Source organism: Alligator sinensis, unplaced genomic scaffold, assembly GCF_000455745.1.
Source record: "Alligator sinensis unplaced genomic scaffold, ASM45574v1 scaffold954_1, whole genome shotgun sequence".
Taxonomy (NCBI): domain Eukaryota; kingdom Metazoa; phylum Chordata; order Crocodylia; family Alligatoridae; genus Alligator; species Alligator sinensis.
In genome coordinates this window covers 759,505-772,869 of record NW_005842228.1, presented here as the reverse complement: position 1 = coordinate 772,869, position 13,365 = coordinate 759,505, and the positions used below count along the sequence as shown (strand labels likewise).

At 48.5% G+C, this 13,365-nt stretch overlaps 1 protein-coding gene across 3 annotated transcripts in view; it reads left to right on the top strand.

Moving 5' to 3' along the window:
- ACSBG1 (acyl-CoA synthetase bubblegum family member 1) overlaps window positions 1–13,365 on the top strand; it is a 115,249-nt gene that overhangs the window by 6,701 nt on the left and 95,183 nt on the right. For 2 of the 3 annotated variants that reach the window (XM_025208391.1, XM_025208389.1), the window contains exon 1: window positions 1,615–1,739. The exons of the other annotated variant lie outside the window; for it this stretch is intronic. The gene's annotated coding sequence lies outside the window, so the exon portion shown is untranslated. Of the gene's footprint in view, window positions 1–1,614; window positions 1,740–13,365 lie in introns of those variants that run through there. 3 annotated transcript variants of the gene reach the window in all.

Here is a 13,365-nt window from a genome sequence, read left to right as displayed (position 1 = left end):
CGCGTCATCCCGTCCATCGGCTTCAAGACTCTCACGGAGTGCCGTTAGGATTTCATTCTCGGTGCCCCCGAGATCGAGATCGGGGCAGCTGAATTTATTGGGAGGGGTTTTGCAGCCGCTCCCTTCCTTTAGGTACTGTATACACTTGGCATACTCTTTTGCGGGAGTACAGTCATCCGTGCCTGCGAGCCTGACACGGCTAAGTAACGCCTCGGGCTTTTTATCGGGTGGATGATAAAGAACTGAGGGGCTGGAAAGGAGACATCCTAGGGCCGCGGGACTGAGGCCCGACACAACACATTCTTTAGGCGGCTCCTCGCTATCTTCAGTCGGGCGGATGGAAACATAGCCTCCCATCTTCCCGTCCTGCCCAGCTTGATGATACACCACATGAGCCCATAAATCGTCGGCATTCGTGGTTGGGGGCCGGTGATGGTTTCCCCACGGGCAATGCCTAATTAACTTGTCATCATCTCCTTCGTTTCCCCTTTTCCCCGAGGATCCCATCCTCGTTGCCATGTGCAACCTAACTATGGGTGGTTGAGCCCAATCTATTCGAGTAGGTTGGGGACAAAAGGGTTCGGGCCTTTCCTCCTTCTTCTGTCTCTCCCTCCGTCGACAGAAACACACCGGGGAGGCAGTGAGATAAGAAAATCGCTTTACTCACTATTCAGGCAACAATCTCGTACAGCTGTGTCAGGAATCTAGTTCGCCGATTCCTTGGGAGCTCTTGAGCATACTCGGATGGTATACCAAATCGTGATGGGGTCGTCCAGGTTTTCGCGGATGCAGGACCTCCGGTGAGGGTGATCAGTCCTCTCCGATATTACGCGGGTCCCCCCCGTTGTTTTGGCACGCTCCCCTTTTAACCGGGCAGCATCTGCCCGCCCCCTGCCAATCAGCACGAGCGGGAACGCTGCTAACCGCGCCCATCACTCCTCCTCCCCATGCTATGAGCATGGCTTGCTCTCACGTTGGTGTTTGGTCATATCTTTCTTATTTCTTTACCACACCAAGCAGTATCCAACCATTTCATCAATTCACTTTTGCACTATATACATTCACCTGTCAATCACAGCAATCTCCCATCTATACCCCAGAACATACACTTCACATTCCTGCCAAGCACTCTCTCAACTGCGCAGGCCCAACTCTAATAACTCAGGCAGCAGTTCAAAAGGTCAACTTCTTCTGGAACTTCAGATGGCAACACTTACTGCATGGGGTCAATAATGTCAACTTTAACTTTTATGAACTGAATCGAAACTCTCTTGCTACACCCACAGATTTTTGGTGCTTTTTGAAGCTTCATTGGCCTTCTGTGCCACCCATCCTACCCGAACAGCAAATTAACTGCTGCCATGACACACCTTGTACACCACTGTGAAGCTACCTCCCACACTACAAGGACACACTGAAGGAATACCTCAAGAAAAAGAAAAAGAGCTGGAAGAAGCTGGCTGCCAACCAACTCCAATCGTATCACAACCTCAGGCAAGTGGCAGTGTGTTTCCAGGTAAAGCATCTTGCCCTCAAAGCAGAAAAGCGAGAACAGAGGAAGGAAAAGGAAAGAAATAGCCTACATCATAAACTCTCCCCTGCAGAAAGACCTGCAACTTCTGCAGGCGGGTCCATGGCTCAAGGATCAGACGCATAAGTTACCTTAAGGCCCCTCAACGAGCCATAGTGGAGATCATCCTCAAATCAAGGGACTACTGACAACCACAACCTCCAAAACGGTACCCCTTATGTTATACTATTCCTTGTCGATCCATTTATCTCACCATTTTAACTGAGCTACCGCATCTTTTATTCCTTTAGCATGCATTACTCCCAGTTCCGCCACACTTCTGTGCCTCAGTTTCCTCAATTGTTGTGTGACTAACTTCCTCTTTACAGCCAATGCCTCCGTAATGGGCCACACACTTTTCACATGTGAATCATAACAAGCAACAATAAGCCCTGCTAATATTATTTGGAGAGATAAAAATAGTGCTGAAGAGGGAGCTATTTCCAATTCAGTGTTTTACCATTTAGCAGTGTTCCTTCACTTGTTCCTTAGCTAGCAAGGAGTATTAATAAAAGAAGTGAGCATGCAAAAAAGAAATTAGGAGAGTAGAAGGAAGTTACTTCCTTAACGTATTTTTAACATTGTGCACAAAGATTTTGAATCAGGAATCAAATGGCCAAAAAAAAAAAGATTAAATTGATGGTTTACTAAAACGTGCAACACACACTAAAAATTTCACTCACCTGCTAATATTTCCAGCATGGACTCATAATACTAGACAAGACATCCTAGGGCTATTACGGAAAGGGAGTAGAGGTGGACTTATCCTAGGCTTGCTGGAGGCCAGTTAAGCATCTGGTACAGGCTAAAATGAGCCCTGGGTTCTGATAGTTGGGTAACAGCCAGGGTGTGGGGCAACCTGAGTTCTGCCCACTTCTGCTTCCCTCTTTTCAGCCTAATCTTTAACCACTTCTGATCTGCTCTAAAATGTTCCCCAAGGTTTGAATTACACTTTGACTGCTGTGGGGGTCTGCAAAACAAAATTGGGCTGACCATCACAATGCCCTAATAAAATCCCTTAGAATTCTGACCTCCCCCCCCTCAGGTTATGATTGTCAAACCTTACAGGGGGGCTCTCATCTCTTATGGGGGGGCTCAGCCCCCCCAAGCTCCCACATATTTGAACCCTGATGTTCCCTGTACCACAGGCTTATGTGGTAATGGCACAGATCTGGTTGGGATTATCTCAGGGGTGGGCAGTTATTTCAGCTGGAGGGCCGAAGGCCATATCCATCTCTCCCCTTCTCCCTCTCCCTCTTCTCTTTTCTTCTCTTCTCCCCAGCCAGAGGTATAGTTTGCCCTGAGCTCCAAAACACAGCTATGGACCCAGATAGGGACTTCTGCCTTGGCAAGTGGGTGGTGGTGTCAGCTGTGGGCACAGCCAGCAGGTTCTGGAAGCCCAATGTGGAACCTGTCAGCGTTGTCACAGCTGACACTGATGCCCACCCGGCGTGGCAGAAACTCCTTCCTGGGTCCACAGCTGACATTGCCAGCAGGTTCTGGGTCAGGGCTCTGGGTGAGAGCTTCAGTGGGCAGTGGTGTCAGCTGTGGACCCCACTGGTAGTTTCCATGTCAGGGCTCTAGAACCTGCTGGCTGCACCCACAGCTGATGCCGCTACCCACCTGCTGCAATGGAAGTCCCTATCTGGGTCTGCTGTTAATGCCATTGCGTCAAAGGCTGATGCTGCTGGATGGAAGCGGTCCTACCCTCCCACTGACCTGGCACCACACAGTGGCCAGAGCTACCAGCCACCCTTGGGCCAGGTTCAGTGAGTTGGTAGCCGTCCACCCGCAAGTTGGATCAAATCTGTTGGTGGGCTGAAGCTGGCCTGTGGGCCATATTTTGCCCACCCCTGGATTATCTTGTGCCAGTTTGTTCCCTAGTAAGGCTATGAAGTTGTACAACAGCAGCAAATCAGGTCCCTATCAACACATTCTGCTCTCAAATTAGACCACTGTACATCCAAAGAGACTCCACTGAAGTCAGCAGAACAGAGAAGAGTTTTGCCCTTGTGTGTATAAAGCATTTAAAAAAAAATCACAGTTATTCTGTTGATTGATACTCATTAATACAGGATTGTGGATTTTCTAGCATAGATAAAAAAAAATCCATGGAAAATTGTTAACATACTCAAACTAGAAAACTACTTCTGGGACACATACTTAACCAGCTCAGGCATATTAAACCATATACGGGTAATTTACGTGCCCAGGCAAAATTAACCAACGGAGCTTGAATTTTTAATACAAGACCTGGCAACAAGCCACTAATTTGCTACCGATTAATTACTCATAGACTTCAGCAGTAAATAATTCTAGGTAAGATCTGTAGAAAACCAAAACCTGCTCACAAATAATTCATAAAGAGGAAAAACCAACCTTTATAAAATTATTCACTACAAATAAGCCACAGCACTAATCTTATAATAGATATATAATACATCTTGTAAACCATTGTTTCTCAAGAGTAAGGTACAACCCTGAATCTAAATGCAGGCATGCAATATCACTGAATACAGTAGGATCATAAATGACCGCAGTTTTTGGCCTAAGAATATGGTGAGCATTTTGAAAGTTGTCTGTAAAAGTTTTGAAAGCTAAAGATATATTATGAAAAACAGTCTTCCTTGGAACATGGATGCTGGAAAGAGAGATCCTGAAGGGGCAAATGTGTAAATCAGGGCACTGTGCACCTAGCAAATAAAAGCCTGATGGAAAAGCAGTTCACTCACCACAGGCTAGCGAAGGTTACAGGAAGTCTACAGTAGCATGCATTAAATCAAAGCAGAGAATATCCACAGCAGTGGCAGAAAATCTGATACTGTGCTTTGGTAATGGCAGTGGTGTGTGTCACAACCCAAAGTTGTGGGGTTTTTTTATTTGTGTGCGCTTCGGCATCGCTAAATCATGTTCCCGCCAAATTGCAGCTCTTTTGCATGGTGGAGTGTTCTGCTGCAACAGAGAACCCGCGTGCAGGAGCTTTTCCCGCCAGTTTTGTAGCTTTCTTTGCATAGTGCATTTCTTTTGCATTATAGCAATGCGTGATGCAAGGAGTCACTGCCATTTGTATTAGGATTCACGCCACATTATTGGCCAGTCTTAATGTAAGCACACGTGGCGGCTAGCTATTGGCTTGCTAGCCGTACAAAAGGCTTGGGTGGTTTCCGCCCAAATCGGAGAGAGAGAAAGCACGTGGAGTTTGGGAAAGGAGCGTGAAGATCTCTAAGCGCTGCTGATCCATACGAACCCAGCTTTTTTCTTAAGAGGGCAACAGAGGTTTAATTTGTCGAACCCACGGAGCTTCAACAACTCTGCGGGACTTATTTACCGTCCCCTCAGAGCCTTAACGACTCCGAGGCAACTAACCTCTAGCCTCTCCCCGTCGCCGATCGCAGCCCAGACGTATCCCTATCCTAAGGACCCAATTGTCGAGCCCACGGAGTTTAACAGCTCCAGGGGACCTGGGAACCGAGTAACACTCACGGAGATACAGCTGCTCCATGGGAACGAATTCTTGAACCCCGCGGAGCCTGATTCACTCCGGGGTCAAGGAACCGAGTTTATTAGAGTCCTTCACCGAGAACTGAAGCGGAGCTGAGCCTGGAAAGCTGACCAGCCTACACCACGACCACCTTGGGTGTAAGTAAATAATCTTTTCAATCAACCATTCTGCCTCTGTGACTGATTCTACCTCGAGCGTGCCATACCGCACCGCGGTATTTTCCAACCCCGTGTACCCGGGCTACCGGCCACAGCCTGTGTACACACAAAAACGGGTCCCCGGCTCGCCCGGGCTCGCACATGGCGACCCAAATGGGATTGAGAGAGAGCTTGTACATGGCGATCCAGGCGGGATCGGGAGTCAGCCTGCACAGTGTGCACTGCCTCTTCTGTGGTATTTCCTTGTTGGGTGTTCAAGTCCTATTGTGGACCGCTTATGGTTTCCATGGTAACTCTTGTATCCCTATTTTTTATGCCATCTCATATTTGTAGTCTGTTACATAAGATGTTAAAACTTGGTCACACCAATGGTCTTCTGTGTTTTACTTTATTTCCTAATGATTCTCTAGTTTGATCAGGACAGTCCTTGGACACTTCCTTGTAGGTGATGGCTGTTTGCGTGAAGCAGTTGTTAGCAAGCCTATTTGAGAACAATTATGGTTAAAGCACAAGATTGAGAATCAGGAAAACTAGGCGTGTCTGCATGAGATGCTATGAGCTACTGCACCATAGCATTGGTGGGAACAAATTGTGACAGCGATGGTACTGTGCAGTAGTAATGAGCTACTGTGCAATAGCTTAAAAAAACCACCCATGTGGGGACAGTACTGTGCAGTAATGCTGGTTATGGTGAAGTCACTTAGTACTTGGCCAAGCAAGTACTAAATGACTGCACAATAACAACTGTGCGGTTCTCCACTCACGTAGACGTGGCCACTGGGTTCTATTTCTGATTTTGCCACAGAATTGACTTTGAGCCAGTAACTTCAGCTCTCCATACCTAAGTTTTTCCAACTGTAAAATTGTGAATAATATTATCCACTTACCTTCCTTGGCAGTCCCTCTCAAGCTACTGCTGCCTTCCGCCCATCCCCCCAACATGAGAGGAGCGCATGGGGCGGGGCCACACCTCAGCCTGGGGCCAGCACACTGAGCCAGGGAAGGAGTTTTTAACTCCCTTCCTGGCCCCGGACCCCAGCCAGGGTTTGCCTGGGTGGGGGAGTCCATCTCAGGCTTTTTGCCCCCCCACCCCTTGCCTAGCCCCTGGCCCCTCTGCTCCAGCAGCAAGCAAGAAATAGCCTGGCAGGGGCTGCCTTGCCCCTGCCAAGGAGACCCTGGTTGAGGTCCCATGCCTGTGGGAGATGGGGTTTAAACCCCACTCCCTCCCCTCCACCTGAGCCTGCCAGTCCACACCCCTACCCTCTCCAGTCCAGTGGGGACAAGTCTGGCAGGGCCCCCCCCCAGGCAGACCCAGCTGTGGTCCCAGCTGGGTTTCCCACCCCTACGGCCTTGTCAGCCAGCCCTCACTGCTCTGGCTACAGAGCAGAGGGGTAGATCCATCCCAGGCTGTGGCCTGGAGCTTTGAAATGGGGACTAATACCCAGAAAAGAGTCTGAAGGAGTTGAAGCTCCAAAGAGCAGCTGGAGGGATGAGGGAAAGGGCCTGGAAGGGTTGGGGCCCAAATGGTGGCTGGACATGCGAGAGTGACAAAGGACCCCCTCAGGTTAGGGCATGAGGATGGGAGGACAAGAGTGTGGGATTCCCCCTCAGGTTAGGCAGCCTAATAATGAGCCAGGCTGTTCAAGGCACTGAAAGCTGGACTCCGATTCTCTGAAGGCAGCTTCCCAAATATTTTAACTTTGACATCAAGGTGTGTCAGGTGAGAGTGAGGCCAGGTTGGGGAAGCTGGAGTAGAAGAATGGGCATAGTGTGGCCCCGAGGGGGTGCAGCTGTTCTGGAAGCAGAGCCCATTAGTGAGCTATTTCAGAGCCTTGTTACACCTTGTGCTGTGAGCTGCACAAATGTTCATTTGTGTTAGTGGTAGCTCAAGTTTGGAGCAGTCGCACTTCAGGCCAGCAGAGGTCTGGAGGACTGAAAAGTAAGATCGCCTGTCCGCACTCCATCCTCCCCTTGCCCTGGGTTCCCCAAGTTCCATGCTCCGCTCCTGCCCCTTGGGGTTCCCTCCTGCCTTCACATGCCCCCAGGGCATTACTTACTTGTGAGGGCCTGGCTAGGCTATTTGTTCCAGGGGAGCAGGCACAGAAGGGTTAAACTGCCTGCCTAGCCACCTGCTCCCCTGGGACAGAAACAGCACAAGCAGCGACAAGTAAGTGGGGGAGGAGGGATGGGATCTAGGGTGCTGGGTGGGCAAGTGGAGGCCTGATCTGGGTCAGCAGGGCTGGGGGTGGTGCGTGAGATGTTTACACTAAGGTGCGGCCTACAGTTGCTATACCTGTAACATGAGCTGGGTAGCACTGATCGGAGAAAATCCTACCCTGGAGTGGTATAACTTTGAGACACATAACAAGTGCTTAAAACTAGTTTTAGGTGTTAATGCTTGAACACTCCAGGGGTTAAGAGCTCCAGGAGCAGCCTAAAATTACTGTGTAATAAAGTTCTAAGCTTAAATATGGTCATACTGGTTCATGCAATGCAATACAGTCCAAGGGAAGTGGTGCTGGCTCCTACCCTGGAGGTCTTTAAGAAACGGCTCGATGCCTACCTGGCTGGGGTCACTTGAGCCCAGTTTCCCTCCTGCCCAGGCAGGGGGTCAGACTTGAAGATCTACAAGGTCCCTTCCGACCCTACTTCTATGATTCTATGAGACAATGACTGGGAGCAAAAGGAAGGCGCAGGGTAGCATAGGACCCCTACAGGACAAATTAGGACAATTGGTGACAGAGGCAGGGGGCAAAGCTGAGATCTTCAGTGAGTTCTTTGCATCTGTCTTCCTAGACACAGACCAAGACAAATCTCCCAGTTGGATCATAGATAGACACAGGAGGGACACCAGCCCACCAACTGTTAGCACAGACTTAGTGACGGGGCACCTGGAGGGTCCTGGATGTGTTCAAATCAGCGGGCTTGGATGAACTTTATCTAAGGGTGCTGCAGAAATTGGCCAGTGTCATAGCAGAGCTGCTGGCACAGCTATTCGAGCACTCATGGTGCTCCAGTCAGGTCTCAGAGGACTGGAAAAGGGCCAATGTCCCTATTTTCAAGAAAGGGAGGAGGGAGGAACCGGGAAACTATAGGTCAGTTAGTCTCACCTCTATCCTTGGGAAAACTCTGGAAAAAATCCTTAAGGATCACATTTGTGGGATCTACCAGTACTAGTCATTGTCTTCATCAGTGACTTGGATGAGGGGTTGGAGAGCACCCTGTCCAAGTTCGCAGATGATACCAAATTATGGGGCAAAGTTAACATACTAGAGGGTAGGGAACAGATTCAGGTGGATCTGGTCAGGTTGGAAAAATGGGAAGAATTAAATAGGATGCAGTTCAACAAAGACAAGTGCAAAGTACTGCACCTGGGCAAAAAGAACCATCAACAGTCCTTGGGCCTGCACTGTTCAATTTCTTTATTAGCGATTTGGATGATGGGGTGAAAAGCACCCTGTTTAAATTCACAGATGACACCAAGATTTGGGGTGAGGTGGGCACTCTAGAAGGGAAGGACAGATTACAGCAGGACCTGAACAGGTTACAGGGGTGGGCAAATGAAAATAGGATGGGATTCAATACTGACAAGTGCAGGTTGCTGCACTTAGGCATAGGAACCAGCAGCATACCTGTAGGCTGGGGAACTCCCTTCTCGAAAGCACGGTGGCAGAAAGAGATCTTGGAGCCATTATTGACTCCAAGATGAACATGGGCCGACAATGCGAGGACACTGTACCTTGTCGTGCATCCACAGATGCATCACAAGCAGGGCCAAGGAAGTGATCCTCCCCCTCTATGTGACACTGGTTAGGCTGCAACTGAAGTACTGCGTCCAGTTCTGGGCACCACACTTCAGGAGGGATGTGGACAGCATTGAGAGGGTCCAAAGAAGGGCCACCCGCATGATCTAGGGACAGCAGGGCAGACCCTACAAGGAGAGGTTACGGGACCTTAACCTGTTCAGCCTTCGCAAGAGAAGGCTGAGGGGGGGACCTGGTGGCCATCTATAAACTTACTAGGGGAGACCAGCGGGGATTGGGAGAGACCTTGTTCCCCTGAGTGCCTCCCGGAGTAACAAGGAATAACGGCCATAAGTTGTTAGAGGGTAGGTTTAGACTAGACATTAGAAGGCACTACTTCACAGTCAGGGTGGCTAGGATCTGGAACCAACTTCCAAGGGAAGTGGTGCTGGCTCCTACCTTGAGGGTCTTTAAGCGGAGGCTTGACATTTACCTGCTGGGGTCATTTGAGCCCAGCTTTCTCTCCTGTGCAGGGCAGGGGGTCAGACTAGAAGATCTACAAGGTCCCTTCCGACCCTACGTCTATGAATCTATGAACACACTTACAGGCTGGGGGATGACCTTCTTAGCAGCACAGCAGCAGAAAGGGATCTTGGAGTCATAGTTGACTCCAAGATGAACACGAGCTGTCAATGTGATGAAGTGATCAACAAGGCTAACTGTACTTTATCATGCATTAGCAGATGCATGATGAACATGCCCAGCGAGGTGATGCTTCCCCTCTATGCAGCACTGGTCAAGCCGCAGTTGGAACACTGCATCCAGTTTTGGGCGCTGCACTTCAAGAGGGATGCAGAGAATCCTGAGAGGGTTCAGAGGAGGGCCACTTGTATGGTCAGAGGCCTGCAGGCAAGGTCCTACGAGGAGAGACGGAGGGACCTAGATCCCTTTAGCCTTCGCAAGAGAAAGCTGAGAGGCAATCTTGTGGCTGCCTATAAATTCATTGGGAGGGCAGCAGGGAATAGGAGATGCTCTATTTACTAGGGCACCCCCTGGAGTAACTAGGAACAATGGCCACAAATTGACAGAGAGCAGATTTAGGTTGGACATTAGAAAGAACATTTTCACAGTAAGGGTTGCCAGAATCTGGAATGGGCTTCCAAGGGAGAAGGTGCTTTCCCTTACCTTGGGGGTCTTCAAGAGGAGACTGGACAAGCATCTAGCTGGGGTCATCTGACTCTTTCCTGCCCAGGGCAGAGGGTTGGACTTGATGACCTACTGAGGTCCCTTCCAACCGTAACATCTATGAATCTATGTCATGAGTTTTGCTTGTCAACAGTTTGAGGTGCAGTTTCCCAAACACCCTGCACCTATCTCCTTGAAACCTGGCAGGCTTCATAGCCTCAGTGGGGGCTACCATCCCTGCAGTTTTCATCCTGCTCTGCCTCCACACCCACACACCTCAAGTTTTGCTTTGAACAGTTTGAGTAGCCTTTGAACAGTTTGTGTAGTTTCCCAGAAACTGCTGCACTTATCTCCTTGAAACTTGGCAGGTTTCATGGCCTTAGAAGGAGCTAGCACTCCTGCATGTTACACCCAAATCAGGCAAGAAATGACAAGGTTATAGGCAGTTTTGTGATTGCCCAGCATAGCCTATGGCCGAAACACTGTCGAAATTCCGAAACAGCTCTGAAACAATTTTGGCCAAAATGAAATGGGACAGTGATTCAAAACACCAAAACTAATCACTGTCCCTCAGAAATGCCAAATCTGAAACAAAGTGTAACACAGCGTTTCGGACAGCCCTCCAAAACACCGAAACAAGACACTGTCTCTCTGAAACGCTGAATCCAAAACTGAAATGAAACACAGGCATTTCGCACAGCCCTATTCATATGAAGAATGATACCTATATTGTGGTGGTGATAGTGGTGGTCAATATTCCCTCTAAGGTGTGGTGGTCCATGAGTGCACTGCTTCAGTCCGTGAGCAACTTAGAGGAACACTGATGCCTGCTGTGTTTGCTGGAGGCCCCAGAGCTAGGCATGTCCAGGAAGAAAGGCTGTCTAGGAAGCTGGCTACTGGGCTTCTCCTAAGGGATGGGACTTACAGCTCTGGGTCCTGGCTGCATGCACTGTTGCTGCCTTCCAGTCACCTTGAGGCTCCTTTCCTGGGCTCGTGGGATCAGGTGCAGGGAGAAGGAGGAGGAAAGCACCCTGGGAAGCTGGGGAACCTTTTGTCTGGCTACTGCCCATGCTCAGGCAGGTTTCTCTGTCTCCAGCATAGCATTGGAGAGAAAGTGGGAGAGAGAGAGTGTTGGGGTACCCACGTACCTCCTGCCTGTGTCTCACGTACCCCCAAGGGTACGCGTACCACAGGTTGAGAAACTATGCAATACACCATATCATCCTAACATCCTTGCCCCTCACATAATTTCTGGACCATCACAGTTACATCACTCTTAAACTACTACTTCCACATTACTAATAAAGAGAACTGGGAAAAGGAAGTAACTAGTAGCTACTAAGTTTATTTTCAGGGACTCTGTTTTCAGGTATTGTATCTTTTATAGTTAACAAAGTCATGAAACGCCCTCTCACTCAGGCTCTGAAACAACCAGAATTTTCTTTATATTCCCCACTACTTCAAAAATTCTTACTGTTTGGGGTTTCTCTCCTTTCCCCTAAGTGACATATAGGCCTCAATCCCTTTAAATTTCTGGATTGCTTGGATGATTAGTTGAATGCTGATTTGGGGAACTTCCATCAGCAGTACCTGTGTTAGACTGGGTGGCTTAGATTAAGAGGTGGGACCAAATCACGACCCATGGTGACTTGGAACCTGAATATGCAGTCAGTTAAACTGACTTCACATAAACTTGTCTCCAGTGGTTGTTTCATAGCAAGTAAAGTGAAATCGGAATCAAGGCTCTGGAACCTGCCCTGCTGTATGACTGGGTGTTTCTGCAGCCCAAAGCTGAACTGGTGTAAAACTTATTCTAGTATTCTGAGGAGGGTGATAAAGACAGTTTATGTTGTTTTCCATCTATGATAGGTATTAGCCTCAATTTAAGGAGGCTTAATGAGACTCTATAACGAGAAATACTTGACAGCTTCAAGTGATAGAAGCTATAACTATATACCATATTTACTTGAATCCAAGACAGGGGTTTCCCTGCACCCCTCCATGTAACAGTGTGGGAGGGGAAAGTCTCTTATCTTGGATTCGAGTATAGCGGGGTACAGGCAGCTGCTGTGGCTCCGGTTCTGGCCCTGATCTGGGGTTGGGGCTGAAGCCACAGCTGCTGCCTGTCCCCCACGCAGCATCTGTCCCACATCTGCAGCCCCAGGCCCCCTTGCCCCCACACTGCCTCTCTACCCTTCACTGCTTACCTGGGGCTGATGTTGGGGCCAGGGCCAGAGCTGCCACACAGCTAGGGCTGCATCTGGGGCTGGAGGAAGCATGCACTTCATGCCTCAGGCTACAGTGGGGCCAGAGCCTGTTGGAATAAGAGCAAAGAGGGAGCTGGGGGGGAAGGGAGCAGGGGGATGAGGTGCAGAGGTCAAGCTGCCTTGCTTTCTACCTACCCCACTACCACTGCTTTTCCCAGTGCGGTGGTTGGGGGAGGGTATGAATTTAAGCTGGCCCTCCAGTTAATTAGATTCTATACACAGAAAAACTATAACAGGCTTATACCTTTTCCATGTACAGAATCTAATTATTGGGGGGGATCATCTTGGATTGGGAAAATATGGTACCCTTAGTGTTACTGTAAGACAGCTATTTCCTCAGGAAAAAGTTTTATCAAGACAGCTCTTAGAAAAACTGCTTCCTTATAGTGAGAAGCTACAGAACTTGAAGGAAAAGCCAAAAATAAAATTTTGACAAGAATCAAACAGTGACATTTGATTAAAGTCACCTAGCGCGTATGACATACATATTTAAACCTGCTTTTGTGCAGTTTTTATGGAAACATGCATCTTCAATAATGCATTAAAATGAATTAAAAACTATAGGGGAAAAAAATCTTACCTGCCTTCACAAAGTGATTTCCAGGGATCCTGGTTTTCTCTGTTTAAAAATCACAAATTCTCTGATAAAAACCTCCAAAATCTGTGTTTTTCCACTATTAAAATGAAACGTCACATATATACAATTGTAAATATATCAATAAAACATTGTGTTTAACTGATTTTATATATATATATATATATTAGGGGTGCACCAATAAAGATTTGGGGGGGGGCATACTGATAACTGATATTTAAGGAGGCATATCAGCTGATACCCATCCACTTTCCGATACAGCTGCCTCCAGCTGGTAAGTCTGGTGTGGTGGAAGGGGAGTGGGGAGGGAAGTGGTGTGGGGGGGCAGATCAATGCCCCTCACAG